General features: G+C 38.5%; 1 protein-coding gene across 1 annotated transcript in view; it reads left to right on the top strand.

The window, feature by feature from the left end:
- Positions 1–27,755, top strand: part of LOC137271933 (uncharacterized) — a 60,876-nt gene that overhangs the window by 4,393 nt on the left and 28,728 nt on the right. The gene's annotated exons all lie outside the window — the stretch shown is intronic.

Genomic DNA, 27,755 nt, shown 5'->3' on the forward strand with positions numbered 1-27,755 from the left:
TATCAAACATGATATTACCAAACCCATGAATTATATATGAGTAACAATACACCCTTATGACATGGATCGTGAGCTGAAAAATTTCCTGTTTTTGTGTGGTGAAGTGAACGAAACATGTGTCGACATGGTGTGTCTATTTCCGTTTTGCTATTCAACCAAAATGCTAACAAAGAGTGGCTGAAGAAAGCTCATATAGGTGGGATAATGGTGCTTAGATTATCTGTAGCGACAGTTACAGAATGTGAGTGTGGGTGGAGTTGGTAGTTCATGAAAAGAATGGATGTGGCGCAAAGGTTGAAATTTTGACAGACGCTATTATAGTCCTAATTTGCTGTGGTCTTTATAGAATATTCCATGGCTTTCAAAATACATCCGCGATGTGTATATTTTACCAACGGGAACGAGATATGAAGAAAAGATATGGCATAGCGCCACACTACAAGCAAATTTTGATTCTCAACATGAGTACCTCATTAATAAGTGATTGTGGGGAGGAAATTATCCCGTGTCTTCGACGTGACGAGCCAATGCTTAAACCACCAGGCTACCCCAACGCCCCTATTCTTGTTTGAATTCTGGTAGGTGAAGATACTAGAGTAGAAATTATGGGGAAAAGCCACGTGAGTATAACTGCCTTCATATGGTCACAGCATACATCTATATTTCTTCTATGATTCTAAAACATTAGTTTTGCATAATAAGGCCTAGGTCCTGCCAACCGTTGTACAGGGTATGAATGTGTAACACCATTTAAAAAGTGGCCATATGTAACATTTTATTTGGGACTGCACTCTTGCGACAAGCATAGTCGCCTTTTATGGCAAGCGTGGGTTGGTGAAGGCCTATTCTATCCCGGACCTTCACGTGTGTAAAGGTTCCAGTGAATCATTAGGACAGTCAGTAATATGGCTCAATCATGTATGACCATATACACAGAGAATTTATGTGTAAGACTGAATTCACATCAAAACGTGTACTCCTCAGATATGTTCTGGAAGGATGTTGAGACGGTTCTTTCTTTACATAATTTCGGACAAGAGTAAATGAAGTGTCCGTCAAAGAAACAGAAAGTAGCGTTCATTCGTGAAATTCTAGGTGAGTGACTTTAGTTTTACGCCGCCTTTAGCGGCATTCCAGCATTATCACGACGGGGCACACTAGAAATGAGATTCACACCTTGTTGTCGGGTTCTCGGGGTGACGAGCGAACGCCTTGACCACTAGGCTACCCCAACGCCACTGAAATTTAGAACGATAATGGAGCAAAGCGTAGAGATAGAGAATCGGAATCCAAAACTGTACTGTTGTCAACGTTATTCAAGGTCGTGTTTAAAAGAGCAGTTTCCAAATGAATAAACCTGAAGCTGTTCCTTATCCAACACGATTGATGGTGTACGTATGTAAGACATCTGATATAAGAATGCTTATGGAGATATCCAGAAGAGAGTAACTTTCTTTACCAAACTCTACTGGAAGGGGGCATGTCTGCATTCATGTCTGCATGTCTGCTTTCATTTTGTTTTGTTTATTTTTATCAACGCCGTACTTGGCACTGTTCCAACTACCTGTAAATAATCGCATATGTACAAGATAATGTCTTGATGGCCATACGAGCACCGACCTAAGTAAATGTGACAAAATGATATGACAACTTCTGACATGGTTGACTACGCCAGCGAGCCTTACCGCGTTGTGTTTTGTCGTAACAATCATGGGTTGCTGAAGATCTTCACTAGTATCTGAGGCACAGGTAGCATTAAAGATGCATAAAAGAAGCAAACATTGTGTCAACAGGTTACAGAAATTGTGGGCAGGTCTGGGATTGAAATAGATCATATCTCCCACAATTAAATATAATTAACAGATACTTAAGATTGTGTTTAGTTCGTTAGCCAATTGTCTCCGGAACGTGTCTGTTTGCTCAAAGATTGTGAGCTGATCGATTTAGTCAAATACTACAAAGGTTTACATAACGCTGACCACATTTACATCAAAAACTTTGATCACATTTACATCGAGAAACTCCATAATTTTTGTCAGCAGAGAATGATTTGCCTGGCATTTCCATGAAGTTTCTGGCTTTTTAGGAAACTCTTCTCCTTAAGGAGAAGTTGGTTAATTTGGAAGGGAAGTCGGTTCTTCCCAAGATCACACACTCAACAGCAGCAGATAACAAAGTCCATGTTTGCTGTGATTTCGAGGGCAACCTGTTCATGGGGACATGTACCCTGCTGAAAGTAAATAGAGGGTTTTGCTTCAGACAGTACTTCCAACGTCGAAAGTAGGTTTTGTGTCTGGTCAATGAATATTTAGGGAATGAAGACAAAAAAACCCCACAGAGTTGGTCTGCTGTTTTGATGCAATCTAGTTTTAGTGTCAGACAATTCATCGGCCCGCTTTTGAGTCAAATTGACTGCAGATCAGACTATCAGTAGATACATCCTATTAAGCGTGATTCCACAAGGTTTGCAGATGTTATCCCATTATGGAAAGTTATGGCGGAGGTTATTATCAAAGTCTGCACTTTCTGTGTTGCCTCACAATTTTCGAACAGATCAAGGTACTAGTTTCGTACCAACCGTTTTACAACCATCTGTTACGTCTACTGCATTTCAACCTGGGCCACGATTTCCGAAGCTCTCTTAGCGCCAGCATAGTCGTAAGTAAATGTTGGTGTATGGCACTTACGACTATCTTAGGACTAAGAGAGCTTCGAAAATCTAAGGTCTCTAGCACGGGGAGCGTTGGAGAGATTTCAACAGTCTCCTAAGGATATGATTAGACTTGGATTGTAAAGAAAGCATTCATTTGTTGTTGTGAGGCAGTCTTTTTGTCATTGTTCAGCCATACTGTTCACTGACACATATATAGTATGTTTCATCTTTTCGGGTTAGGCATTTGAAAGTTTGAAGTTGCTAGGGATAATCTGAAAGAATCCCAGGACAAGATGACAGTAAATTATGACAAGAAATGTTAGAGCCTTCTGTCTTTTCAAAGGAGTAGCCACTACCTGTCATATCACATTACAGTGCAGATCATATCCTGCCTAGCCTACTGTTGCAAGCTGGATTACTTTTTCTTTGTTGTTTGTTCATGCACATTTAATTTAGTTCATAGACGAATCCCAGGATAACTGTTCAGGTTTTACCTGGAAATCAACATGTAAGGACTTTGGTTTCGGGTATATTGATAAATAACATTCAATAACCATCAAACAGATCATTTCTTTCCACTGATATGAAATAACTGAAACCAGTTCAGTAAGAACATATTATGTATTCCATGTGTTTATCTATGCTAGAGTGATAACGGAACTGTCCACAGGACAGCTTGACTTCAACTTTCCCTCTCGGAGCAGTTTCAGCCTGTTGAGGTGCAGTCAACCATGTTATTGTCGCGGTGATTTCCAAGAGTGTAATACGACTCTTGCCCAAAAGTCAATGATCAAGATTCAAGTCCTCGTAAAGCATCATACATTTCGTGGTAATAGACACATGGAGGACATTTGAAAACCTTACGCGTCAGTAACCAACATGATCTCCATGTAGTTTCATACTCTGACGTTACTTTATGTTTCCGTATGTCACATTTAATAGATGAAGAATCGACATGATGCGCGAGGCCCCGGTGAGGTAGGATATACGTTCTGACGGATGCTGAATGTTGAAAGAGAAAGAGAGCTTACCATCACGGCCTTCACAGAATCATGTTGTTATCCAAAGAAAACACAACATCCATCCAGCAAAAATAGAAAGAGTGAGTGAGTATGTTTTGCTAACATTTTTAGCAATATTCCAGCTGTGTCTTCACACATCATGACCATACTAGGAATCGGACCACTGTCTTCTACGAGCGAACGCTTTATCCACCGGGCAACACCAGTGAAAAGAGAAAAATAACGTGGAGATCTCCAGGCTATATGTGTCGTTATAACATCCGTGTTCAGAACATCAACGTTGTAAGTATGTATAAAAAATCCGTTCATCTCCGATCACTATCACTACAAGAATGACTTGGTTTCCTGAAACCCGGAGACCATTCGTATTGTGGGTAATTGACATATATTGTCAGATATGACACTCATTAACAATACAAATGAAGTCACCACGACAGTGGCACGTCTACTCAGACTGAAAGCGCCCTGGGATCAAATGTAAGTGAGAATCAATGGTGTTTCAATGACGAGATGGTTGAGGACATTCCGTGGGATGCTGGTCCAGATCTAAACAACGGCTAGTCGTAGCTGGACCAAAGTCAGTGATGTCGACAACACGTTGACAACACATTGAGATGTGAATGGGTTCACTGGTTTTCTGCAAAGCGCGATGTGAAGTGTCAGTGCTTCTGAAGAATCTGAGGATGTCTTGCGTCAAGATGGGTCATTAGATTTCAGTCCAAACACAGACTGCAAAACGTTGTTGGGGCGGTAGGGTAACCTAGAGTTTAAAGCGTTCGCCCCTGATGCCGAAAACCCGGGTTCAAATCCTCACATGGTTACAATGTGCGAAACCCATTTCTGGTGTCCCCCGCAGTGATGTTGCTGGAATATCGCTTGAAGCGGAGTAAAACTGCATTCACTCTTTCAGAACGTTGAACATTTACGAGGTGAACATTTACGTACATCTACGCCGACAACAACAATGGTGAGGCGAGAGCGTTTGTATGATGTTATGGTGAAGAACACGTTTACACCGAGTAACAACATTTTGTGAATTTCTGACTTTAAGCAATCCAGTTAATGGCAATGGTTAAGATTTTTCTTTTGTGTGATATAATTTGTACTAGGTAAAGTCCTCAGGGAAGTTGATTTTACAGTAATAAACGTCAAAGATTTTCTCAACTTGGCTTGACGTGTACTGTGACATGATGACGATTCTCTTGCTCATGAAATTTTATGCATGCCATGAATGGGTTGCACGTACGTGCAAGATCAGTGTAGGTAATGTATACAATTTTTTGTCGTTGTCGTCATCGTGCAATATTCAGAAACATCTATGCAGTGTCATTGCCACATATGATTCAAACATGTGGGGTGTGAATAGATGACACGTTTTATTGATACCAGCTTCTTTTTATTCTTTACACGACGTTTTAGAGCTAATTCTTGCTCCTTCACCTACCTATCTGTAAATCAAACTTAAATTTCTATTATGTGTCAGAGAAAAAGATTCACCTATTCCAGTTGATAGTTGGTATGAATATTTTAAAACCTTGTTGAATTCAGCAAATGTTAACCATCAATTCGTTTTTGATGATATTGTTAGAAATTTTATTATTAATCACAATGTTTTGGAATGTGAAAGATAATTCTGATTTTGTTTTCCAATCCTGTTAGTGAAAGGGAGATTGTTAGATTGATATTAGGAGGTATGGGTGTAATTACACCTGACTTTATTAAAAAGGCATTAATTTTAGTTCCGTATTTTAAAATTTTGTTTAATGTAGTTCTTGACAGTGTCGTTTTCCTGACAGTTATAACACTGGCATAAGTGAGTGAGTTTAGTTTTACGCCACTTTACCAGAAAATGGGCTTCACACGTTGTACCCATGTAGGGCATCGAACCCGGATCTTCGGCGTGACGAGCGAATGCTTTAAACACTGGGCTACCCCACCGCCTCTACTGGCATGATAGTTACAGAAGGGCACAAGAAAAAAGATTTAGACGTTGGCTGGAATTAAACTCTGTCATACATGAATCATAGACAGGTTTCAGAAGCGATTATTCTACAGTGGATAATATATTTATCTTGCAGTGTCTATGTCAAGAATATTTAAGAAAATCAAAACATTGTTTATATGTTACCTTTATTGATTTTGGGAAAGTATTTGATTTGATACACATATATAAACTATTATACCTTTCGCATAATAGGGGCATTTGCGGTAAATTGTACAGCGATGTCAGTGATATGTATTCTAAGGCTAAATTAAAGTTTTTGTGAATACTAACAATAGCAGGTCAGATATGTTTGATGCATCGTCTGGTGGTAGACAGTGTTGCATGTTAAGTCCAGTTTTGTTTATTTTATTCTTTTATGAATTAATATCAGAATTTACACAGAGTGGCTTAAGGGGTATATTTGTTATTGACCAGTTAGAGGAAATTTTATTTTTGTTGTTTACAGATGATCTTGCTTTGATTGATGACACAGTTATAGGGTTAGAAAAATTATGTTTCATTTTGGAAACGTATTGCAACAACTGGTAAATCTGGATAAGAGTAATGTAATTGAATTTAGAAGTTGCGTTAAATGAATTACATATTTTAAGAATCTGGGACTTTTATGTTCTTCCAGATTAGTTTGGTCAAGGGCATGTGTACGGCAGCGTATTAGGGTCACGGTGAAAATTTTTTTGGTGTCACTATCTCCTACGCAGGACTTAGTATCGCCTAGATAGGAGATACTAGCTCCTATCTAGGACTCATTATCACCTACGTAGGACTTACTATCACCTACGTAGGACTTAGTATCACCTACGTAGGATTTAGTATCACCTACGTAGTGCTTACAATTTTTCACCGTGGTCCTACTACGCTTGGTGGTCCTAATACATGTGAGGCTTTAGCTGTTCAAGCTAGAAAATCAAGCTTTCCGGTTCTTTCACTACTGAAATCGTTTTCAATGCTATCGTTTCATATTGTCAAACGTATTTTAGACTCTAAAATAATGCTTATTTTGGTACATGGTTTGGAGATTTGAGGATATACTTTTAGGTCGTTGATAGAAAAAATACAGAGTGACTTTTTCAGAAGAGGCGTACTTCTAGTGATGTCATTTTAGGAGATGTGGGTATACGTATTTATTGCCGTCGTTTTATTAGCTATTGGTATAGATTGCTCCATATGGACAGGTCTAGATATCATTAAGCCTGCTATGAAATGTTGAAACAGCAAGGTAAACTTTGATGGGTTTCACATATTGGTAAGTTACTCTTTGAATCTGGATTTGCTTAAGCTTGGAATAGCCAAGAATGTTGTAATGTCAAGATTTTCCTATTTATGTTTACGCCGAGATGTAAAGATACTGAGAATCAAAATTGGCATTCCAAGAATTCAACGTCATCTTTTTTCAATAATTATGTTAATTATTCTTTTTTGAGTTTAAAGAATGGAATGTATTAGACTTGTTCTATTCAAAGGATCTCTTAAAAAATTACTTAAGAAATTGCATCAACTGAATGTGCGGTTATTACACTTTAAACGTTTAAAGGGCTGTAACCAAATGTTGTGCTCGAAGTGTAATTTGGGATCTGTTGATGATGGGCACCCGTGGCGAGCCACCTCCTCGTGGTGGGTACTGGGTAAAGCGAAAAGCTCTCCAACACCCCCGTTGTGGACCCGGGGGGATATTTGGTCCACCAACCCGTTTGCCGTGGGTTGCGGCCCTGTGTCGGTGGAGGACGGGAGTCTGGGGGTTGAGGGCACTGGGAGCCCGTAACCGCGTTCCCTTTGCTCAACACACCCCTTCGACCCTTACTTCACCTAGACGGGAGGTTGAATGAGACCGGTTCAACCAATCGGCTGGTCATGCCAAGCCCTGTGCATAGATTATGAATATATTTATCGCTGCACAAGTACGATTTGGAATTGATGTGGTTTGGTCTTGGTTTAATTGTCTCAAACATGTTTGATTTTGAAATACGTTGTTTTGAACTTTGCCTAGAGTCTTATGCCCAGAAGGCGGTAGCTCATAGGCTAATCTGGTGGATTAATTATTCATAATTCTTCTACTGGAGTATATCATCCGGGTATCCTTGGTGCTGCAAGTTGGAGACCCACGTTTCTTTAGCATTGTCCTTGTGATACTCCGTGGTGGGTGGGGAGCTCATATGATGAACCCTTTGACACCAACCATGGCTTATGAAATACCAGCCCCCCAAAAAAACGTCCACTTGAAATTGATCCTGTTGATACTGACAACAGACCGTCTCTATCGATTGGGTATTGGCCATGTTTCCTTGTTATTGAGACTCCGGACAAGACACCATTAAAGCTGAACCCTTTCGCAGTATCTCGGGGTATTCAAGGTATTGCTGGGGATGTTAAGAACATTAGACGCTTTCGTCCGGGTGCACCACTAGTTGAGTGCGGCAAAAAAAAAAACAAGCAACTAATCTGATGAGTATTGAATCTTTTGTGGGTATTCCGGTCACGGTCTCTGCTCACAAGACCTTGAACACAAGTAAAGGTATCGTCAGAGATCGTGATCGGTTGTTTGCTGACATGTCCGAACTTGACATAGCATCAGAAATGAAAGATCAAGTTGTGCTGTATGTAAAGCGCTTTTCAACCCCAAAAAGCAATGAAACATTCCAAACGAATACGTATGTTTTCTTTTTCATCGCCAAATGCTCCCAAATCAGTGAAGGCAGGTTACTGCCATATCCAAGTTGAAACCTACATCCCCAACCCGCTCAGGTGTTTTAAATGCCAGAAATATGGACACGGTGTAACTACCTGCACATTCTGTTGTGTGTGCTCACTGTGGTGAGAAGACACACACAACAGACGATTGTGACAGTGATTTTACAAAATGCACCAACTGCTCAGGCGACCATTCATCTTCATCAAAACAGTGTCCAATATGGAAAGAGCAAATGGCGATTAACAAAATAAAGTTTACCCCAAATATATCTTTTTCTGAGGCAAAGAACCTGGTGAAGAGATCTGACCTTCCAGAAAGTTATGCCAGAGTAACAAAATCATCATATGAATCCAGCTCTAAAATAACAAAATCATCCACAGGATGCCAAACTACCTTGACTTGGGTCAGTTCCGACTCCCCACAGGTTTTATACCTGCTATATCATCCCAGACTGAGGAATCACTTCCTAGTACATCAAAGTCTTCTGATCATAAGCCATCTTCACAGTCACGCTCCGAGTCTCATTCAACAGCTGATAGGCAACAAATTGATAAAACTAAACCCAAACCTAAGTCTGATGTTTCAAAACAACACAGTTGCAGAGCCCCAAAAGGGTTCCAAAATAGAATTAGTTGTTCAACAAATATGGATCTCTTGAAGACATGGATGTTTCTGAAAACGTCAATAAATCCCCAATAAATCCGACCAAAAGATAGTTTATTCCAATAATATTCTGCAGTGGAACTGCAAAGGTTTGAGGACTAATTTACATGAATTACAGCTATTAGTCCAAGATTTTACACCTTCAGCAATATGTCTCCAAGAGAGATATTTAAAAAAGACAGATACATTTGACCGTCGTCATTTTAATGCATACCATTGTTTTTCACCTCCGGGTGATAGCGCCACTGGCGGATCATCCATTCTAGTCAAACAATATGTTATCCATAGCCCTGTTTCACTTATAACTGATATGAAGGCCGTTGCAGTGAGAATTACTTTACATGTAGCGTTTACACTATGCTCTCTCTATATCTCTCCGTCTTCGACGGTTCACAAAACTGATCTTCAAGCTCTATATGAACAACTTCCGCAGCTCAGTATTATAATGGGAGATTTAAATGGTCACAACCCACTCTGGGGTAGTGTAACTACAAACGCTAAAGGTAAAGTGTTGGAGGACTTCTGTTCTGACAACGATTTATGTATTTATAATGATGGCTCCAATACGTATTTACACCCTGGTACAGGGACCTATTCTTCTCTCGACTTGCCACTCACAAATTCAGAACTACTAAATGAATCTGAAAGGTCATACCACGATGACCTCTGTGGAAGTGATCATTTTCCTGCTATACTAAAATCTGTAACACCATCTGAGGTGCCTCCGTCATCAAGATGGAATTTTGAAAAGGCTAACTGGCCTTTATATGAAACGTTGTGTGCTGCCAGGCTTCAACCTGAATCTTTTATTGATGTTCCTGGAGTGATCAAAAGGTTTCCTGGTGAACTAAAATCTATAGCTGATGAACGTATACCAAAGTCCTCTGCAGTTCCACACATTCGAAAACCGTGGTTCAACGATGAGTTCAAACAAGCTAGGAAGGCAAGGACAAAAGCTGAACATTATTTCCGTAGTCATCCCTTAGTGCATAATTTAATTTTTTTGGCAAAATTATGTATCCAAAATTAAATCTCGGACACCCATGTCCATGGTATGGAACATGGTTCAGAAAATTAAAGGTACAGGTACTAAATCTACTGTCCATCGGAAACATTGAGATCAATTACTTACAGATAAATCAGATATTGCAAATAAACTAAGTGAAGCTCTCGCTAAACACTCTTCCTCTTATAATTGTGTACCTAAATTCCAACAGTATCAAAAACAACAAGAAAAGAAAACTATTAATTTCAATTCAGATAATGGGGAAGATTGTAATGAAACATTTTGTATTCAGGAACTCCATACTGCTCTTGATCAAGCTCATGACACTGCTACAGGAGCTGATAGCATACATTATCAATTTCTGAAGCACTTACCAGAATCCTGTTTAGAGACCCTCTTATATATATTTCATGATATTTGGACTTCCGGGATATTTCCTTCTTCATGGCGTGACGCTATAGTAGTACCAATACCTAAACCTGGACGTGATCATACGGATCCATCCAATTATCGTCCGATTTCATTAACAAAATTTTAACTGTGTTTGCACGACCATGAAACGCATGAAACGACTTGTTTGGTACTTGGAAACAGATAACCTCATAACAGACAAACAGTGTGGTTTCCGTAAAACCGATGTACTCTCGATCACTTAGTGCGACTGGACTCATTTGTGGAAAACGCTCTAATTAATAAACAACATGCTGTGCCTATCTTTTTGATCTCGAAAAAGCATATGACACAACCTGGAAATATGGCATTTTAAGAGATTCACATGACTTCGGTTTGCGAGGTCGTTTTGCCTGAATTCATAGCCATCTTTTTAAATAACAATTTCAAGTCCGCGTGGGTTCTACTCTGTCTGATCATTACAATCAGGATCAGTGTGTTCCACAAGGCAGTATTTTGTCTGTCACACTTTTTAGTATAAAGATAAACAGTTTATCCAAGGTTTTAAACGATTCAATTGATGGACCGTTATTTGTGGATGATTTTAATATTTCTTGTCGTGGGAAAAATATGCATACTATTGAACGGCAATTGCAGCTGTGTTTAAACAAGATTAATAAATGGTGTCTTGAAAACGGCTTTAAATTTTCCAAGTCGAAAACTAATTGTATCCATTTCTGTAGAAAATACAAACCACATAAAGACCCATAACTGTTTTTAAATGGCACTCCTATCAATGTTGTTAAGGAGGCCAAGTTCTTAGGTCTGATTTTTGACTCCCATTTAACCTTTCTTCCTTGTATCAAATCCCTAAAAACTAAATGCCTGAAGGCACTCGATTTATTAAATGTTGTTTCTAATTCAAAATGGGACGGTGATCAAGCTACCCGCCTACATTTATATAGATCACTTGTTCGTTCGAAGCTTGATTGTGGCTCAATTGTATATGGCGGAGCCTGCAAGAGCAACTTATTACTACTTGATCCTGTGCACCACCAACGTCACCAGTTGACAGTGAACTCCACCAGTAGACAGCCTGTATGTTGAGACTGATGAACCATCTCTTGAACAGCGCCATTTTAAATTAGCTTTCCAGTTTATAACAAACCTACATTCGAATGAGTCAAACCGTGCATATAACTGTGTTTTCAATCCTCTCTATGAGGATTTATACAATACGAAATCTTGAAATCTTCTCTTGTTCCGCCTCTTGGTTTAAGAATAAAACCATTTATTTCTGCTGCCGCCATTGAGCTGGAAAATATAGCTCCTTCCCGACTTCTGTCTTCTCCTCCTTGGCAGTTGGTTAGGCCCCAAGTGGACCTAACAATAACTACGTTTAAAAAGTCAGAAACTAATGAATTACAATATAAACAAGAACATAATCAATTAAAACATAAATATAGCAATTATAAATCCTTATTTACAGATGGGTCCAAGGACGGTGGCGCAGTGGCTTGTGCCACTGTCATAGGATCCAGAACAATATCTTCTAGATTACCAGACAACAGTTCTATTGTTACAGCTGAAGCTAACGCCATATTAATGGCTCTTAAATATATTCAAAGGCACCCTAAACATAAACAGAATATAATCCATTCCTATTCTCTTTCTTGCCTTCAGGCTATTAAAAATATTGGCCAATACGACATCGTCTTCTGTTGGTTACCCAGCCACGCAGGTATTTCCGGTAACACGATGGCCGATCTTGCTGCCAAGGCAGCACTCAACAAATCGATGACACCACTTCTTATCCCATACACTGATTACAAAGCTGGCATTAGAACTTACATCTGTCATCTGATGCAAAAGAAGTGGGACACTCAAGTAGGTATAAATAAATTACATGAAATAAAACCGTATATTGGTTACACCTACTTGGGCTGTCAGTCCAGATTTGAAGAGCTTATTTTACGACGATGTCAGATTGGCCATACAAGATACACTCATGCGTACCTGGTAAAAGGTGTGGATCCTCCACTTTGTATCCCTTGTGAAGAGAGAGTCACGGCCAAGCATATCCTGCTTGACTGTGTTGAATTGTCCAACATAATTGATAAGTATTTTACTGTAGAAACCGTTAAGGATCTTTTTAACACAGTCAGTACTCATTTAATTATTGTTTTTTTAAACGAAACTGATTTCTTGGTTGAATTATGAGTAATATGTTCTGTTCTGTAAATAGAGGTATTTTAATAATGATAGTTTAGATCAGTAACTTGAATTGTTAGTGGCTGTACCGTCAAAGGGGGTTGAAGTATTGTAAAATTATTGTCCTCCAGAGAGGGTACGTAAGTCCCAAAACATTCCAAGTACATTTACACTTTCCACTGTTTTTAATCGTAGTATACGTGTATTTTTAATTTGTAGCTAGATGTGACTAAATTGCTAACATCTGAAGGGATTGTGTAAATCCAGCTAGGGTCCATGCAGGAAGCAAAGGTACTGTAAGTCCCCATTGTCCCTAATATGGTGATCTACCTCCAGTTGTTGGCAATCAATAGCCTGTTTTGTATATTGTATTGTCCGAATAGTGGCATTAGTTTTAACTTTCCACGCTAGTTTTAATTCCATTTGTGATATTCTAGTTGTTTTACGGTCCTTTGTTGACAGGTTTTTATGATTTAAATATATTTAAATATATGGCTGAAATAATGCCGATGTGACGTTAATACTAACTCACTCACTCACCGTTGAAGATGAATCCCATTGCCTTCTGGTATGCCATCACTGTAAGACACGTAGAGACCTGTTTACACCACCATATTATTATAACCATCCATCCCATGATAAATGTGTCGTATTGATGTCAACAACACATTCTGTTCATGTAATGAGGATATGACTGTTCCTCAAAAGAAATTTACTTTGTCAAGTAGTCGTGCGTTGTATATAAGCACTGTATGAGCTGCATGAAATATGTATTAGAGCTGTTTAAGGCAAAGGATCTCTTAAGAGTATATTATATATTTGGTTGTGCATTACATAAGTTAAGTCTATATACTCAGTGGTCTAAATGTTTGAAAGATGATAACCAACTGTTTTGCTTGGAGTGTAATGACTGATATATTGAGGATGGGCTTCACTTCCTTCTGTTATGTCCTCATTAAATGACATACAGAGTACAACCAACTGTCAGTACAACCATATCATAACATCTTACCTGTCATAAGTTAGTTTTATTAATGTCAACAACAAATTCTGTTCTAATAAAGAGGATACCTCTGTCCCTTAAAGAAATATATCGTATTAATTAGTTTTGCATTGTATATCAAGATATCTTGTGTACTGTATTACATGTAGATGTGTGCAATAGAGCTGTTCCAGCCAAAGGATCTCTTAAGAGTGAAATATATATTTTCTGGTGCATTGCATAAACTGAGTGTTTAGTTACTACGTTGTTTGGAAGATCATAACTAACTGTTATGCTCAAAATGTGGTGCAGCATCTATTGTAGATGAACTCTATTTCTTTTTGTTATGCCCTTATTATAAGACATCTGTAGAACAATATTACAACAATCTGTCTCATGATAAATTTGTCTCATTAATGTTAATAGCATATTTTGTTCGTATGAAGAAGTTATTATTGTTTTTTAAAAGAAATGCATCATGTTAGGTAGCCGTGCGTTGTAGATCTTGCATGCTAATAAACTTGTCATTTGTAGGGTCTTGTAGGAATTACATGAGACTGTCTTGTAGGATCTCCTGGGACTGTCTTGTAGGATGTACCAGGACTGTGTCTTATGAACTGAGACTAAAATTATGTTTGTTGGATCTCACAAGGGTATTTATAGTAGGATCTGAGAAGACTAGGATCTCATGAGGGTCATAAATCCACTTGTGGAATCTCACAAGAGTATGTCTTCCAGGATCTGATGACTCTAAGCTTTGTGGGATCTCATAGGACAAATAAATCCGCTTTGGAGGATCTCACGAGACCATGATCTGTAGGATATCATAATCCTATTAAATCGGCTTTATAGGATCTCATCTGACTAGATTGTGTGGTTTCATCTGATATTACAATTCTACTAAAGCTGTCACGACGCGTCCACTAAATAATCTTGATGAAACGAGGCTCAAAATAGGTTTTGTGTATTGTATCGCATCACACCATTTGTGAGATTTTATCGTGCATCGTAATAGCCTAATCTTGTAAAGGTTTATGTTTGTATTTGTGAAATGATATGTAGTGAATTCATCTCATCACACGAGCTATCAGAGGATTACGTATATTCATGTAAACCTTTGCAATATGCAATGTTAATTTGCGAGTTGGGTAATAAAACGAAATATGAAATGAATTCATTTCCAGACTTGTCACCATAGGAGATTTTTATGGACGCTTATATACTTCAGTAGGATAATACAACATTCACAGTCTTCTGAAAACAGCCGGTTCTAAGTATGGCCCAGCGCTTTTAACTCAGTCGATGGAGTTATACTGCGGCAAACTGCCAGAATACATGACAAGCCTTTTTATAAATGTTATATGCCTGTCATGAACGTCCTAAATGCATCCAGTGTCTTCCTTATAAAGTCATAAAAATGCATGAAGCTTCCAACTGACATAAAACTAAAGATCGTTTTACAAGATGGATCATTTACGCTTTCTATTGTTCACTTTCCCTTAATGTCCAGAAGTAATATTCCAGTGGATCCTGCCTGCGGTGTGGACAATCCTCCTTTGCAATTGAGCATATTATTTCAACGTATATTTCAAACAGCGCCATATGAGTGAGTGAGTTACATCGTGACATCGGCTATATTGCAGCCATATCGTAACAATTAGTAATTATTACATTCTATATCAAGAAAATTACAAACTAAAACCCTGTTGACTAAAAACGGTAAAACAACTTGTATATCTCAGATATCCATTTATATCTAAAACAGTTTAACTGGAGAGGACAATACAATATAAAAATGAGCTATAGATTGCCAACAACTGAAGGTCGATCACTATACCGGGACCACAGCGCTATATGATTCTAGCTCAATCACTGCCAAGTAGGAAGGAATATTGATAATATATATATCCATTATTTTCTGGTGAACAGTTTATTTGCCTTTGCAAATGCACGTTTGTGACATGTATCAGGATACATGTAGGACATGATACTCTACTGTGATACGCTTGATGGTGTTTGTATCCCTGGGAAGAACCGGGGAAGAATGTACCATGAGCAACCCATGGCTGGCCATAACAGCTGAGTGCATCTAGTGGGTGGGTTGCGGCCTTTGTTCCTAAATGACGGATGTCTCGCGACAGACGGCACTGGTTCAAGGAAAAGTTGCATGGGGGTTTGATATTAAACAAAACACCGATAACAGGTAGGGCTGGTCTAAGTTAACGTTCATCAGTTACCACACGTGCATTTGTTTAACTGTTCCAACTACTGCACTTATCCCCTTGTAATTCAATCCAATGATAGGCTACGTCCCCACCTGTTTTTTAATCCATTATCTCTCGTGACATGTGGCTCGCCAAGGTCTCAAATTTAGTATTACACTAATCTGTTGAGTCCACACAAACTGTCATGTCATTAAGTCTTCATTGCTGTTCTGTGAGGAAATGCTCCAAGAGCCGTCGTCATGTGAAGGTGCTGACTGACGATACGATGCAGACCGCGATTCATTTATGTATATGACCATATTGAATTGATTTACACCCCATCAACATTTCCTCCATACACTATACGCCATACCACTGTCATACACTGAACACTATACCACTGTCATACACTAAACGCTATACCACTGTCATACACTGAACACTATACCTAAATCCCTACATAGTTCACAAGTGATTGCAGACAAGCTTGAAACAAAGGGTAAGACTGAGAAGAGCAAACACCATCAACATAATAAGAGCTTGTAAGCTTGCAAGAATATGAAAAGTACCCACCATTATCCATTATGTGCATTTGTTTCTAATATATTATCATCGAAGTAAAGAGCAAAACACCAAGCATAAAATTATGGGCAAAGGATGTCGACACAATGTGTCTCTTAATATGTCCATGTGTTATCAAGTAAAACGGACGTTACATTCCGAATAGCTGTTTGAGAAATAACAGTGTTCGAATTACACTCCCGCATCTCAAAAATGCATAAAATAAGAAACATTTTGTTTCCTTCTGTAGTCTACAGGTTTATAATGAGATCATTATTCTACCATCACTATGCAAAATACTCGAATTTGATTTGACAGTCACTAAAATTAGACTCTTGTAATTTGGATTGAAAATGTATCTGATTTCATGAACTCTTTACTGCGCAGGGACACCTCACTGTCGCACTACTTTAGTCTGATCACTAACATGGCTGCTTTCAACACGACAGATGTGATGGAAATACATTTATTAAAACTAAAAAAAAACCGCATTCAAATGATTTTTGCCCTTCACAGTGATTCGGGAACCTCACTATCACATTTCATTATGAGAAAATTAAAACTAAATTACAATGTACAGACCAAAATATAACCAACCAATAACTAAGTAAGCCTTTTATATTAAATCTACAGAAAAACGTTAGTGATTTAATAAGACCTGTAAATGGTTTATTTGAATTGTTTAAACAACATGAGATATCCAGTAAGTCAGAAAACTTCTTAAATATCTAGAAGGCCGGGCGGGACAACTTAGGAATGGCCAGCGAGTCCAACTTGACACACAGAAGGAAGCAAGCTACAAAGACACATTTTATATCATTGGAAAGATCTCGAGAATATGAACACGAAAAGTTCGTGTGCCAGTGTGTTCACGTGTTAATAAGCTCACAGATTGGCTCCAAAAATGCATTTCTGCAGAAATGTCTGGCAGAGGTTTTTCTTTCTGCAGAAATTCCTTGCGACATTTTTTTCCTGTAGAAATTTCTGGCAGAAATGTTTTTTCCTGCAGAAATTTCTGGCAGAATTTTTTTATTTCACTACCAAAATTATCTTAATTTAACAAAATTAGAGAGTATAAGTAATGATACTGCTGCGTGAGTGGTAGTTTCATGTTTAGTCCAAGTATTAAGCACTTAGCGTGATCAAATGATCTGATATTTTTGTTTCGCTACCAGAATTATCTTAGCTGAATGAGACTAAATACCATCGTTATATAATTTAATATAGACTTTCTTTAAATGATGTAGTTTTCCCTGTTTAAAGCCTATTAGTAACAGACAGCCGAGTATTTTACAGTGTGAATTTGGCCGTATTTCATTATTCCTTTTACAATTTAAAAGACTTATGCATTATTCCCATCCGTTTCATTATAACAAAGTTGTAACTTCTTAGTGGATTCACGTCGTGAAAGATTAATTTAACAGTATTGGGGTGCATTTTCCAATCCTAATAAGCCTACATTGTTTTTGTATGCGATGCAGTAATAACAATGTAAGACATGTGAGCCATAATATGAATTCATCAACATGCCCGAAAAGACCAGCGTACCAGATGAGATGATAAACAATACCTATGCGACAATGCATCAGTGTTCAAACAATGATTTATGCCGAAGTGGCCACCGAGTTTTCACACCTGTTAATCCCATTCAAGAATGACTAATGTGGTACAATATCCCCTTTATATTTGTTATTCCTACCTTTTTTTAACCAGGACCCTAGTGAGTGAATCATCATCCCATCATGACAGAAGCTAGTGAGATAAGTTGATTGGCTTGTTTTCGTAACAAAGGCCAGTGGATGAAATTGTATGTATGTAGTATAGTCATCCGCTGTTTCCAAATTTCAAACTGTTGCGTAACTGTCAGTAATTACATCCGAGAAAGTATGTACGTGACACGATTCCATTACAAACTAGTTCCATTTGTCTGCCGTCCCATGCCGGATTATGCAGTGTTGAATAAGTGCCATATTTCTTCGGTTATAGTAGAAGGGAAATAAACATACTGTGATTGAAAATTAGATAACGTTAGACCGAATTGATAGGCTCTAAATTAATCATTTCAAGCGGTTTCAAATGAAATTTAGAGACTATGAATTTGGTCTAATTAGTGATTCACTGTATACCAACAACACATGGGAACGTGGTACATTTTTGGATACCGTGTACAAAGCACATTTTTTGGATACCAAAGCAACACTCTTTCCAGCTCCTGAGTCCAGTTGGCTTCACAACAATGAAAATATAATTTACAACAAATTTGGATTCAATTATTTATCAACAGATATACAATATTGATTTAGACGTCACAGAAGTAAGGTTGATCATCTTGACTTGAGTTGACTTCATAAATACAAAAAACGTGCATTTCAATGATTTATAAAAGGCCTATGATACTTATATAATATCTTTTCTACCATGGAGTCCCACTGCGCACAATTGTATTATACATTCTTTTATGTCTTGAGTATTGACTATTATAAGTTCATACTGGACAACGACGTCACGTACGTATGATCAAGAAATATGTGTACCGCAGGGAAGTATTCTGTCGGTTGTTCTGTTTAGCATTACGATCAGTATTCTTGCTGAAGTATAACATGATAGCACGCATGGTCCTTTGTTGATGCTGTTAATGTATCTTGTTGGGGAATTAACATGGATGCTATTGAGAGACAGCTATATGTGTTTTCTGAGTTCATTCAAAGACTACAAAGGTTCAGTGTGAGGGTACAACGTAATTGGTTTGGGTTGATGCCCATGTGGATGCTTCCAACAGATGTCTGTGTAATGCTTATTTTAAACTGAAGACATATCCTAGACAATGTTAACATATGAAATGAAACTGTCAGTAGGAATTCTTCAAATATGAAGAATACGTTTTTGTACGTTAATGGTCATGTTTTCAAATATCAAATATATTTTCGAATTAACTTATCCCTTAAAGATGTTCACAACTGCAATTATATATAATGGTAAAGAAAATGTTGCCTTTAGAGCTAGTTTTGTTTTGTATACTAAATAGATGACGTTTTTATTGTAGTAATGCTCAGAGAACTGGAAATCAGAATTATATGGTGGAGAAAATATTTCGATAATATGCTGTTGCCTATAATGTAACCTACCTACAATTAACAACAATATTCATTTTGAATTGAGGAGCGCGTTGCAGGTAAAAAGAGTACATTCTTAATGCTGCTTCGAACTGTTCTTTGTTCGTGACGTTTTATCAGTTTAGTAAGAAAGAACTACACACATCTAACGAGGAGGATTATTATTCTTAACTGCAATATTACGTTCGTTGATGAATGTGTTAACAGTTTGCGTAAACAAGTAACTGTTCTCCGGAGGTTTCTGTTTGTGTGTTTGGTTCTTCTTGTTGAGCGCAACGGGGACAAAACTACTCCAGGGGAATGGTTTTCATGGTTATATGCAAGTCTGATTCATCTGTTTTGTAGCTGTTCGGCTTTTAACGAAATGTTTGCTGTTGAAACAATCACTGGCACTGATGTGTTCATCTATGTGTTAATGTTGTTGTGTCTTTGTGTCCCTGAAACAATCATTGTAGGTACTTCTGTTGCAGATGTTGATGTTACGGCCCCATGTTGTTAATGTTGTGAAGTCTATCTAGCATTCCTGTGTTGCTGATGTTACGTGCTTGTGTCATTTATGTTACGTTCCTATGTTACATCCCTGTATCACTCATGCTACGTCTCTGTGTCACTTGTCTTACGTCCGCTTGTCACGCCTGATGCGCCACTGTCATCGATGTTACGTTCCTGTGTCATTTAAGTTACATCCCCGTGTTACGGCACTGTGTCATTGATGTTACGTCCTCTTGTCACTTGTGTTACGCTCCTCTGTCACGTGTTACTCAACTGTGTCATTTGTCACGGTTAAGAATTTGCCGTGACAAACGATGTAAGAAAGCCCCTTGTCAACCAGCAAAACAGAATAAAGACAAGTTTAAAATATTCAAACATTATTATTAGCAAAGAGAGCAAGTTATATAAAGTCACAATACCGACTTCAAATACAATACAAGTGGGACAAAATCTAAGGCTATGGGTCACAAAATATAATAAAGCAAACTCATCTAAGTGTTAGCGCGAGAGAGAAACAGTCATGCAGAATGTAACACAGCGATCGGTCTGATCGGTTAATGTAGATCAAACGTTGGCAGCGATTTATGATGCTACTCCAGTGATGTGTCCCCGTCTTAATACGGCAACTAGCCTTTATATACATACTCAGTCATTTCCCGATAGTTCGGGCACATACCACCATCGCCAACAATGTAGAAATTTCTAGCAGTGTCCCGGAAGTAACAAACAGAAAACCAAGGTGAGATATTTTCCGGACAGTCTGCTACCAAAATCGTAAAAATGCTGACCATCTATTATACGAAATGTGACCCATAGTAATTATTATTCAAAACACTAAATGTTGTGATCCAATAATAATTATTACTTAATTAATAACAAAAATAGACAGGAAATACACACTCGTAACACATTGATGTTACGTTCCTGCGTAACACGTGTTACATCCCTGCGTTATTGATGTTTCATCCCTATATCACGCGTGTTACATCTCTGTGTCGCTCGTATTGTGTCCCTGTGCCACTGTGTCATTTATGTTACGCTATGTCACTCCTGTTGCGACCTTTCCTGGGCCTCCTATGTTACGTCCCTGTGTCACATATGCTAAGTTCCTGTGTTTCTCATGTTTCGGCCTTGTGTCACTCAGGTTATGTCCACAAGCTACTCATGTTACGTTCATATGTCTCTCATGTTACGTGCCCAAATCACCCATAAACCTGAATTATCACTGTGATCAGTGTACCATTAGATATAGACACAGCTGATTCCTGTCTCAAAACCAAAGTGGCATCACCCACTCGAGAACATTTCACTTAAAGATATATATGTAAATATTTACGCTTATCTCTTCTCGTTCCGTTAAAGTGTACATAGATCTACGGTAGATTATGTGTTTGTATAGACAATATCAAAATGCATTTTTGTACACATCTCTAGCTACATTTGTTTTGCCAGGTTCCCCTGGAAACTATATTTCAAACAATACGATCACATTGTCAGTGAGTTTTTCCACCATTTTTAAGCAATATTCCGGTAGTACATCAGAAACGGGCTTTACACATTGTACCCATATGCATAATGGCAATCGAATCCGGATCTTCATCTTGACGAGCCGTTCTACCCACAAGGCAAACCCCTCACCAGACCCTCATACAGGGAAAATGGTATCATTTTCTTTGTACAGGTGTACTATACACTTATGCCTATGGTTTGAATAAGACTCGCGTATGAATACATGGTTAGGTGAATCGAACCAACGACTATATGGGTCTGGTTGCCCTCATGATATACCTTATATCGACTTTTTTCTGGAGTTTCTAAGTGGTTCCTGTATAGCCTCTTTCACATATTCATCTAGAAAGAGTAATCGTGTTTCAGTAACACTGTCAATGATATTGGCTGGATATTATATGATGGTAAATTGATGACCAACGTCTGTAAGTAGCATTCAGTATAATGAAATCTCTGCTAAGAGGAGAGTTGAATGTACAGTTGTGACTACACCATGAGCACACATTTGTACCATGCGACACGATGACAGAATATGTGTTCATGAATCACTACGAATGTAGTTTAGGGTTGTAGGTTTCTGGAACCGTGTTCCTATTGCTCAACACACCACTTTGGCCCTGACTTCACCTAGACGGGTGGTAGAATGACCCCAATTCTATCAATCGGCTGGTCATGTCAAGCCCTGTGTTGGACATACCATGTTTGGACTCCTATATCGTATTCCTTTGTGTTTGGGCTTCACATTTGTGAAAAATATCAAAGGTTTTTGCCGAGTCCTACGTCAGAAGGCAGTGGCTCATGGGCCAATCTGGTTACTGTCAGCCTCCAAATTCTGTATGTCTCCAAATTTCTGTCATGTGCAGAACCAGCTGGACAGTCACTGGGTAGACAAAAATAGCAATTCGTGTTACATTTGCTGGCGCATAGTAGACTTGTAGTCCTGAACATGCAGAGTGGATTCCTCTGCAACATCGTGTTACTAGTATGTATTTTCTGTATACGTTTGTTATTAATTAAGTAATAATTATTATTGGGTCACAATGTTTAGTGTTTTGAATATTAAATATGATGGGTCACATTTCGTTTTAATAGCTGGTCAACACTTTTATCATTCTTGTTTTCCGGAATTTATCTGCTGCTAGTTTTCTATGTATCTACTTCCGGGAGACTCATTTGAGGGCATTCTACAGTGTTGACGATGTTCGTTTGTGCCCGAACGTTCGGGAAATGACTTAGTAAATATATATAAAGGCTTGTTGCCGTGTGGAGGGCGACACTCACATTCATTCATATTTGCTGGAGTTAGTGCCAACACTTGAAATCCCGTCAACGCCTTACCTACATCATCTGCTGTCGCACCGATCGCTGTGTTGACATTCTGCCATAGTTGATTCTCTCTCACACCAAGACTTTGGTCACTTTGCTATGTTGTATTTTGAGACCCATTTTGTCTCTCTTGAATTGTACCTGAAATCTGCATTGTTATATTGACTTGTGACTTTGTATACCTTGCTCTCGTTGCATAACAATGCGTAATTTGAACGTAAACGAACTGTCTCTGTTCTGTTTTGCTGGTTTACAAGGGGATTTCTTAAATTGTTGTCACGGTAACGTTTTAACCGTAACAATCGTCCTTTGTTGACACTCGATGGCGGGTGGGGGGCAAGTTTGCCGAATATTATTCTCGCACTATGTCTCTCAACCAACACTCAGGTTCGTCGAAGAACAAAAGCCGTCATGTTCATTCTGTGTCATCTGATGAGGAAATTACACCTGTAAGTTAATGATGACTGGCCGAGAGTTATTGTCATTTCATCTCCCGATGGTAATCCGCTCAAGCTGAATCCGTTTGCCATATCCTTGGGCATCAAAGGTGCCTGTGGAAAGTTAAAAACGTTACTAGACTTCGCTCTGGCTCACTTCTTGTGGAATGTGTACGAAGACAACAGTTCGTCAATCTGCATGGATTAAAGCATTTTGTAAATGTCCCGGTTGTTGTCACAGTACACAGTACACTTAACTCCTGCCGTGGAATATTTCGAGACCGTGCTCGTTGTCTCTCGGACATGAGCGAGGAAGAGCTACTGGTCGAATTCAAAAACCAAGAAGTAATTGATGTTAAGCGATGTACAAGGAAACGAAATGACACTGTGGTAAAAACAAACACTTGTCTTGTCACGTTTGCCAAAATCTATAAAGGCCGGATACTCCATTGATGTTTATGTGCCCAATCCTCTCCGGTGTTACCATTGCCAAACGTTTGGTCATGGCGCCAGATTTTGTACACGCACTCATATATGTTCTCGCTGCGGTGGTGCTCATGCCAGTTCTGACTGTAACAATGCAATAAAGTGTGCAAACTGTGATGGTGGGCATTTGGCCTCGTCCAAGTCCTGTCCCATCTTCGTTTATCAGTCACAAATTAGGAAAGTGAAATGCACAAAAAGCAAAAAAGCAAAAAAGTTGATCCCAGATCCGTTTTCAGTTCCCAGTACATTATCCTTTTCTGCTGTAGCATCTTCACCTGCCCCTGCGAAAACAGTCACTACAGTGTCTACATTGTGCCAGACTGAAATTTCATGGATTCATGATAAACATATATCTGTAGGTGAAAGTATCCTATCAAGTCGAACGACAAATGCATCGGCCTCCCGCAGAGCCAGAATCTCCAGACCCTTCTGACACTGAAAACAATGCTCTTCGTCAAACAAGGAAAGAAAAAGAAGAAGGAAAAACCACTGGAAATGGAGGTTACTACTCCGTTTCAAAACAAAAGGAATCTTCTTCCTTCACGTTCTGGTTCACCAATTAACCCACCGTGAGTGCAAGTCACATTATACAGTGGAATTGTAGCGGACTTCAGAATAATTTCAATGATCGACAGTTATTAATTGCAAGATTGCAAACCAACGGTAATTTGTTTACAAGAGATTTTCCTTAAGACAACAGATAAAATGGATTTACGACATTACAATTCATATCATCACTATTCTCCCGTGGGAGATAAAGCTACTGGTGGATCGTCAGTACTGGTGCAACAGGGTGTGATTCACAGTCCCGTTCCTCTGGCTACGCCCCTTCAAGCTGTTGCAGTCCGAGTTGAATAATTTACATCCTGTCACTGGCACGTATTCGTGCCTAGATTTGTCACTAGTTGATTCTAATTTGCTTACAGAATTCGAATGGTCAGTCCATGATGACCTCTGTGAAAGTGATCATTTTCCTACCATTCTAAAATCTGTGACACCATCTGACGTTCCTCCGTCGTCACGATGGAATTTTACTAAAACCAACTGAGCGTTGTTTGAAACTCTTTGCATTAACAAACTGCAACCGGTTCATTTTTAGATGTGCCTGATGTGATCATACCGATCCTTCAAATTATAGACCTATTTCTCTGACTACCTGTGTTTGCAAACCATGGAACGCATGGTGAATAATAGATTAACTTGGTACTTAGAATCCAGTCATTTATTCACAAATATTCAATCTGGTTTCCGTAAAAATCGTAGTACCAATGACCATTTAGTGCGATCTTTTTCGATTTAGAGAAAGCGTGTAACACTACATGGAAACACGGTATCTTAAGAGATTTACATGATTCTGGATTACGAGGCCGTTTGCCTCAATTTATATTATTTTTAACGACAGGCAATTTCACGTCCGTGTGTGTTCTACCCTATCTCATTATTACAATCACGATCAGGCTGTCCCTCAAGGCAGTGTTGTGTCTGTATTTTGTATTGTAGAAAATACAAACCACATAAAGAACAAGAACTGTTTTTATTAAATGGCGCGATCAAAGTTGTTTAAGGAGGCCAAGTTCTTAGGTCTGATTTTCGACTCCCATTTAACCATTCTTCCGCATATCAAATCCCTAAAAAATAAATGCCTGAAGGCACTCGATTTATTAAAAGTCGTTTCTAATTCAAAATGGGGAGGTGATCAAGCTACCCTCCTACACCTATATAGATCACTTGTTCGTTCGAAGCTTGATTATGGCTCAATTGTAAATAGTGGAGCCTGCAAGAGCAACTTAAAACTATTAGATCCTGTCCGTCATCAAGGTCTAAGACTTTGTCTTGGCTCCTTTCGAACCTCACTTGTTGACAGCCTGTACGTCGGGGCTGATGAACCATCTCTTGAACAGTAATTAGCTTTACAGTATATAACAAAAATACATCCGTATGATCCGTCAAACCCTGCATGTAACTGTGTTTTCAATCCTCTCAGTGAGGATATATACAATACGAAATCTTCTCTTGTTCCGCCTCTTGGTTTAAGAATGAAACTATTTAATTCTGCTGCCGGTACTGACTTGGATAATATAGGTCCATTTTGTCTTCTTTCCTCTCCCCCTTGGCAATTGGTAAGGTCATAGGTTGACTTAACATTAAATACATTTAAAAAGTCAGAAACTAATGAATTACAATATAAACAAGAGTATAATCAATTAAAACATAAATATAGCAATTATAAATCCTTATTTACAGATGGTTCTAAAGACGGTGGCGCAGTAGCTTGTGCCACTGTCATTGGATCCAGAACAATCTTTTAGATTACCGGATAGCAGTTCTATTTTGACAGCTGAAGCTAACGTCATTAAATATTTTCAAAAGCACCCTAACATAAACAGTATATAATCTATTCAGTAGTGAGGTGATATACATTGTGGTTTGGCCTGTTTTTATATTGTATTTCCAAATAGTGATATTGGTTTTAACTTTCCACACTAGTTTTAAGTCAAACAGTGATATTCTAGTTGTTTTACTGTCTTTCGTCGACAGGTTTTTATAAAATACATATAGTTCTTTTCTGTGTTAACTATTCTCGTCACGATATGGCTGCAATATTGCCGATGTGACGTTAAATATTAACTCACTTACTATAATCTATTCCGACTCTCTTTCTTGCCTTCAGGCTATTAAAAATATTTCTTGCAAACATCCACTTATAATTGAAATTATTGAATTGCATATTGATCTTGCTACTGGCCAATACGACATCGTCTTTTGTTAGTTACTCAGCCACATAGGCATTTCTGGGTACACAGTGGCCGATCTTGCAGCCAAGGGAGCACCCAACAAATCTGTAACACCACTTCTTATTCCATACAGTGATTATAAAACTATCATTAGATCTTATATCTGTGATCTGATGCAGAAGAAGCGGGACACCCAAGTGGGCATAAATAAATTACATGCAATAAAACCTTATATTGCTTGTAGCTGCTTGTGTTGTCAGTCAAGATTTGAAAAGGTCATCATGCGGCGATGTCGTGTTGGCCATACAAGGTGTACTCATGAATATTTATTGAAAGGTGAGGATCCTCCTTTTGGCATCCCTTGTGATGAAATAATCACGGCCAAGCATGTCTTCCTTGACTTTGTCGAATATTCCATCACAAGGGATGAATATTTCAAATCACGAACTATGAAGGATCTTTTTAGTAACATAAGTTCTCGTTTAATTCTTGCATTTTAAAAGAATTAGATTTGATTACAGACTGGTAAATAGATCAATATTTTATGATTGGAGGTTTAAATTGATAACTAAGATTGTTAGTGGCTTTATCCTCGAGGGGGTTAAAGTACTGTAAAATTATTGTCCTCCTAAGAGGGTCCGCAAACATTCGAAGTAAATTCATACTCTCCGCTATTTTAATCGTAGTATATGTGTCCTCTCAGATGTATGGCTAAATGTGCCTAAATTGCTAACGACTGAGGGGGTGGTGTAAATCCAGCTAGGGTCCATGCAGGTAGCTAAAAGTAATGTAAGTCCCCATGGTCCCTAGTGTGGTGATCGACCTTCTGTTTTGGCAATCTACAGCCCATTTTTATAGTCTTAAATGGATATCTGTGATATATACTAGTGGTTTTATTGTTCTTTATCAACAGGGTTTTAGTTTCTTATAATCATTCATTCTATAATATCATTATTACTAGTTCTTGTCACGATATGGCTGAAACATTGCCGATGTGACGATAAATATTAACTCACTCACTAAAATTCAACTTCTTGTCCAAATTTTGATCTCGCGACCCCACGCAAAGGTTGTGTCTCCTATGCATAAGGAATAGGACTCTGACTCGCAAGAAAGGGACAACTGGAGCGCAGATTGTTGTTACAATGGATAATATGGAATAATAACTTCTGGCATCGACCGTGTTTCGTGGTTCTCGTAGTTTACATTTTTCATATAACTTCACTATGAATCAAGATATCCTAAGGCGAAAGGGTTTCATCGATTGTTTATGT

This window comes from Haliotis asinina, chromosome 2 (genome assembly GCF_037392515.1).
Source record: "Haliotis asinina isolate JCU_RB_2024 chromosome 2, JCU_Hal_asi_v2, whole genome shotgun sequence".
NCBI lineage: Eukaryota > Metazoa > Mollusca > Gastropoda > Lepetellida > Haliotidae > Haliotis > Haliotis asinina.